General features: G+C 45.4%; 1 protein-coding gene across 3 annotated transcripts in view; it reads left to right on the top strand.

Annotated features, from left to right (window-relative positions):
• Window positions 1-3,667: 3,667 nt before the first annotated feature.
• MYLK (myosin light chain kinase) overlaps window positions 3,668-6,620 on the top strand; it is a 148,981-nt gene continuing 146,028 nt past the window's right edge. For 2 of the 3 annotated variants that reach the window (XM_075181182.1, XM_075181180.1), the window contains exon 1: window positions 3,668-3,766. The gene's annotated coding sequence lies outside the window, so the exon portion shown is untranslated. Of the gene's footprint in view, window positions 3,767-4,056; window positions 4,072-6,620 lie in introns of those variants that run through there. The other variant, XM_075181181.1, reaches the window with a different exon arrangement.

Here is a 6,620-nt window from a genome sequence, read left to right as displayed (position 1 = left end):
TCCAGAGATGAATGTTCAATAAACAGGCCTCCTTCCCTTCAACTAGCTTGTCATTAAATTATTAGAATCCACATTTAATACAGAGACACCTCATTGCATTACTAGCCCCTAGAATATGATAAAAGCCCCCATCAATACCATATTATATTACAAGCCCCCACCTGCTGCTCAATTACATTAATTACTCCCACAATATTAATAGGCATGCACCAGCCCACACTTTACATAAACAGCCCCCACCAGGAGCCACATAACAATAATACCACCACTATATTACATTAATATCCCCATGTTACATTAATATGGCAAAATACATTGCATTAATACTCTCCTTCACACATTACATTAATATTCCATTACCACAACCATAATACTCCATTACTACCGCCTCTGCTGCTGGATGGAGCGGGAGATGACCCACACAGAGAGGAAGGACAGAGAAGAAGAGGAGGAGTTGAAAAAAAGAGAGGAGACAGATGGACCAATCAGGAAGGAGGATTAGGTCACCCTACTGTACTGGTTGGCTGTGAACCCTGTCAGCTTAAGCATCCTACACTAGGGTGATAGACAGTGGGCTGATTTGTCCTGACAACAGCAGGGAATTTAATACTTTATCTGGACCAGGGCCGGATTTACCGCTAGGCAACCTAGGCACCTGCCTAGGGCCTAGCGGTTCTCGGGGGGCCCAGCTGGGGGGGGACAAAAGAAAAAAAAATAAAGAAAAATTCGGCCCCTCCCCCGACTCGCGCCCCCCCGCCCCCCCGCGGGGGGTTGGGGGGGGGGGCGCGAGTTGGGTTCCGCGAGACTGGGGAGGGGCTACTGTGTAGGCGGGTCTCCACCCTCCCTCCTCTGTGTGGACTGATGTGTGTCACATGGGACGTCCCATGTGTGAAGGGGATGCACAGAAGACTGCACAGCTCCTAGATGTAAAAAGGTAAGTTGGGGAAGGGGTAGGGTAGTATATTAATAGTGTGTGTGTGTGTGTGTGTATTATGTGTATGTGAGGGGCCATTGTCTGTGTGTATTATGTGTGTGTGAGGGGCCATTGTCTGTATGTATTATGTGTGTGTGAGGGGCCATTGTCTGAATGTATTATGTGTGTGTGAGGGGCCATTGTCTGAATGTATTATGTGTGTGTGAGGGGCCATTGTCTGTTTTATTATGTGTGTGTGAGGGGCCATTGTCTGTTTTATTATGTGTGTGTGAGGGGCCATTGTCTGTTTGTATTATGTGTGTGTGAGGGGCCATTGTCTGTTTGTATTATGTGTGTGAGGGGCCATTGTCTGTTTGTATTATGTGTGTGTGAGGGGCCATTGTCTGTTTGTATTATGTGTGTGTGAGGGGCCATTGTCTGTGTGTATTATGTGTGTGTGAGGGGCCATTGTCTGTGTGTATTATGTGTGTGTGAGGGGCCACTGTGCGTGTGTATTATGTGTGTGTGAGGGGCCATTGTCTGAATGTATTATGTGTGTGTGAGGGGCCATTGTCTGTGTGTATTATGTGTGTGTGAGGGGCCACTGTGTGTGTGTGTGTGGGGGGGGGGGAGTGTATTTATATTATGTGTGTGTGAGGGGCTGTTTGTGGGAGGGAAATAGGTTTATTTTTTAAATGGTAACACTATTAATTTAATGTTCTGGTTGGAGGGAGGCCTACTTATAAAATGTGGGTGCTATATTGATTTAACACTGGGGCTGGTTGGAGTTCACTAAATTTCATGGGTGGCGTGTGGGGGGCTAGGGGGGGGGAGCCCCGGGGGGGGGGGGGGGGGCTTGGGCAAACCAATAACTTGCCTAGGGCACCATGAGGTCTAAATCCGTCTCTGATCTGGACCCTAGAGAAGAGCCAGACCCCAGGACAGACCACAATGCCAGGGCTGGACAAAGCATAGTTTTGTATCAATTTCATATAATGAATGGAGTTACACTAACTGTATAAAAGTTACATTACATGTCTTACATTATGGATTTATAATAAAAGAAGATATTTAATCCAATAGGCTACTAAACCCCTAGATCTCTTAATTAACTTCTGCAAAAACCTCCAGATCATGCATTGGGTACGAACCAGTTTTGTTTCCCTCATCCCAGTGTACAACATCTGTGCGGAACAGAAATAGCCCCGTCTGGGGCCTGGAACGTTCAATTCAAATGGTGCTAAATTAACACCGTGGCCCCTGAGAACTAAAGGACCCTTGTGTATCACAGTTTATAGGTCACATTATTGTAAAGGGACCTGTCAGGTCTGAGAGGAGTAACGAACATGAATGTAATAAAAATATTGCTGTTTTGTGTAATATTTTTCTGGTGCCAAATCTGTGTATTATTTAATATTGTATAACTGGCCTATCCTCTGGTTTATCTATGGTTGTAACAAGGCGTTGGCTTAGTACGCCTGTGTGTGTGATGAACAGGGATAAGAGGCATCTCTCCTCTAATGTGCATATATAGCCAGTGGCTAAGGAGGTTTGTAAAGTAAGTAAAATATTATAATTCTTAGAGAAAAATTAATACCTTCATTTATGCCACAAGTCTCAGCGTACGAGCTGTGGGACCACAAGTCTCAGCATACAAGCTGTGGGACCACAAGTCTCAGCGTACAAGCTGTGGGACCACAAGTCTCAGCATACAAGCTGTGGGACCACAAGTCTCAGCATACAAGCTGTGGAACCACAAGTCTCAGCATACAAGCTGTGGAACCACAAGTCTCAGCGTACGAGCTGTGGGACCACAAGTCTCAGCATACAAGCTGTGGAACCACAAGTCTCAGCATACAAGCTGTGGAACCACAAGTCTCAGCGTACAAGCTGTGGAACCACAAGTCTCAGCGTACAAGCTGTGGAACCACAAGTCTCAGTGTACGAGCTGTGGAACCACAAGTCTCAGCATACAAGCTGTGGAACCACAAGTCTCAGCGTACGAGCTGTGGGACCACAAGTCTCAGCATACAAGCTGTGGGACCACAAGTCTCAGCGTATGAGCTGTGGAACCACAAGTCTCAGCATACAAGCTGTGGGACCACAAGTCTCAGCGTACGAGCTGTGGAACCACAAGTCTCAGCATACGAGTTGTGGAACCACAAGTCTCAGCATACAAGCTGTGGGACCACAAGTCTCAGCATACAAGCTGTGGGACCACAAGTCTCAGCGTACGAGCTGTGGAACCACAAGTCTCAGCATACGAGTTGTGGAACCACAAGTCTCAGCATACAAGCTGTGGGACCACAAGTCTCAGCATACAAGCTGTGGAACCACAAGTCTCAGCACAACCTGTGAATTTCCTGCTGTTGTGCAGTAGGAGAGTCACAGGTTGCCACCTGTGCATCATATTGTACCTGCAACTCCATAGTGAACCAGCAGATGTCACTGTAACTGCAGAAACCCCTCCGAACCTGTAGCTAAATTCGCTTTTATAGCAGAGGAACCGACTTACACCCCTATAACAGAGCTCTATGCAAGAAAGGGACACATATCAACATCTACAGGGATATACTCAATATGCATTAGATGTGATGAACATATAACATGGTAAACTGACAATGCTCCCAGTGAAAGACAGCAGGTGGAGCGCTGCTCAGCTCCTGTGAGATTTGGGCACATTGAGGAGCACAATAAACCTGCAGTTTGTCTCTAAACAAAACTATAGCGTCACTGGGACAACAGAACAGCAGAGCCGGGCTGAGGATTCCTCCCAGGAGCTGCCTGTGGGCGGGTGGGGCTGAGCTACTGGAGATTGTCAGGAAGAGATGGATTGCAAGTTCTTCGTGCAAGGTATGGGAGTCTGCAGTCACTGAATGGTGTGTGAGATTTGGGGAGAGGGATTACTAATGCAGAAGCCCCGTGGGGGGGGGGGGGGGGGGGCAGTGTCTGTACCCATCATGGTGCCCCCTCTTCAGTCACTGGGATCACTGTGTCTGCTGGAGTGAGTGAGGGGGGTAGAGCTGGCAGAGCTCCTGCTGGGGGTTGCTGTAGGAGGGTTTAATGTCCACCCCAATTCCCCCCTGTACCTATATATAAACCCCTCACATGTTAGTCTGTCCCCCAGTGCTGGGCTCCAGGGATGGCTGAATGCTCAGGTAAGGGGGCTGCATGGTGCCTGGGGGGGCTACATGAGGGGGCAGTATTGTGTCAGTGGGGGGCAGCACTGTGTCTCTGGGGGCTACTTGAGGGGGGCAGTATTGTGTCTGTCATTTACCTGTTGCTGTGCTGTATAACTGAAGTCACTTCACCCACAAATATTATGTCTGCTTTTTTTTCTTTAATCTAAAAATAACTCCTATTTTAATCATGTCGCTCACACAAAATATAACTGAAATGTAATCACCGCTTAGAGGGTCCATCTGTGAATTGTGACCCAGAAAACAGGGCGCCAAGATCACAGGTATTGTGTGTGTGAATATCAATATTGTTGTTATTTTTATTGTGGCTGTTTGGTTTGTGTACATATCTATTTGTCTAACCCATAATAACATAAGATACATTATTTGCAGGTAAAATTATATTCTTTAGAAATTAAGGACGTTATTATTATAGAATTTGGGGGTTCCAGGCTGGGGAAGGATAAGAGTTGTGTATTTGGGGGTCTTGTATATCTGCACCACAAACACCTGTAAGACGATAAAAATACACGTGTTATATGAAGATATCAGGTGAAGTGTAGATAAGTGACCAGTAATAAGACCTAAAGGAGTCACAAAGAGAGGGGTCCCCAATAACAGCCCCCGCTTCCCATGTACTTCCAGCACCAGGTCACTATTCTGGTGCACTGTGTAGTATTGTAAGATAGCACCTGGTGCACCGTGTAGTAGTAGTATTATATAGCACCTGGTGCACTGTGTAGTAGTAGATAGTACATAGTGCACCGTGTAGTAGTAGATAGCACCTGGTGCACTGTGTAGTAGTATTATATAGCATCTGGTGCACCGTGTAGTAGTAGTATTCTATAGCACCTGGTGCACCGTGTAGTACTAGTATTCTATAGCACCTGGTGCACCGTGTAGTAGTATTATATAGCACCTGGTGCACTGTGTAGTAATATTATATAGCACCTGGTGCACTGTGTAGTAGTATTCTATAGCACCTGGTGCACAGTGTAGTAGTATTATATGGCACCTGGTGCACCGTGTAGTAGTAGTAGTATTCTATAGCACCTGGTGCACCGTGTAGTAGTAGTAGTATTATATAGCACCTGGTGCACTGTGTAGTAGTAGTAGTAATATTCTATAGCACCTGGTGCACTGTGTAGTAGTAATATTCTATAGCACCTGGTACACTGTGTAGTAGTAGTAGTATTATATAGCACCTGGTGCACCGTGTAGTAGTAGTATTATATAGCACCTGGTGCACTGTGTAGTAGTATTATATAGCACCTGGTGCACTGTGTAGTAGTAGTAGTATTCTATAGCACCTGGTGCACCGTGTACTAGTATTATATAGCACCTGGTGCACTGTGTAGTAGTAGTAGTATTATATAGCACCTGGTGCACCGTGTAGTAGTATTATATAGCACCTGGTGCACCGTGTAGTAGTATTATATAGCACCTGGTGCACTGTGTAGTAGTAGTATTCTATAGCACCTGGTGCACCGTGTAGTAGTATTATATAGCACCTGGTGCACTGTGTAGTAGTATTATATAGCACCTGGTGCACTGTGTAGTAGTATTATATAGCATCTGGTGCACCGTGTAGTAGTAGTATTCTATAGCACCTGGTGCACCGTGTAGTACTAGTATTCTATAGCACCTGGTGCACCGTGTAGTAGTATTATATAGCACCTGGTGCACTGTGTAGTAATATTATATAGCACCTGGTGCACTGTGTAGTAGTATTCTATAGCACCTGGTGCACAGTGTAGTAGTATTATATGGCACCTGGTGCACCGTGTAGTAGTAGTAGTATTCTATAGCACCTGGTGCACCGTGTAGTAGTAGTAGTATTATATAGCACCTGGTGCACTGTGTAGTAGTAGTAGTAATATTCTATAGCACCTGGTGCACTGTGTAGTAGTAATATTCTATAGCACCTGGTACACTGTGTAGTAGTAGTAGTATTATATAGCACCTGGTGCACCGTGTAGTAGTAGTATTATATAGCACCTGGTGCACTGTGTAGTAGTATTATATAGCACCTGGTGCACTGTGTAGTAGTAGTAGTATTCTATAGCACCTGGTGCACCGTGTACTAGTATTATATAGCACCTGGTGCACTGTGTAGTAGTAGTAGTATTATATAGCACCTGGTGCACCGTGTAGTAGTATTATATAGCACCTGGTGCACCGTGTAGTAGTATTATATAGCACCTGGTGCACTGTGTAGTAGTAGTATTCTATAGCACCTGGTGCACCGTGTAGTAGTATTATATAGCACCTGGTGCACTGTGTAGTAGTATTATATAGCACCTGGTGCACTGTGTAGTAGTATTATATAGCACCTGGTGCACTGTGTAGTAGTAGTAGTATTATATAGCACCTGGTGCACCGTGTAGTAGTAGTAGTAGTATTATATAGCACCTGGTGCACCGTGTAGTAGTATTATATAGCACCTGGTGCACTGTGTAGTAGTAGTATTATATAGCACCTGGTGCACTGTGTAATAGTAGTATTATATAGCACCTGGTGCACTGTGT

The sequence above is a fragment of the Mixophyes fleayi genome, chromosome 7 (assembly GCF_038048845.1).
Source record: "Mixophyes fleayi isolate aMixFle1 chromosome 7, aMixFle1.hap1, whole genome shotgun sequence".
Classification (NCBI taxonomy): domain Eukaryota; kingdom Metazoa; phylum Chordata; class Amphibia; order Anura; family Limnodynastidae; genus Mixophyes; species Mixophyes fleayi.
Note: the sequence above shows the minus strand (reverse complement) of the source record. Positions and strands in the feature narration are given on the sequence as shown.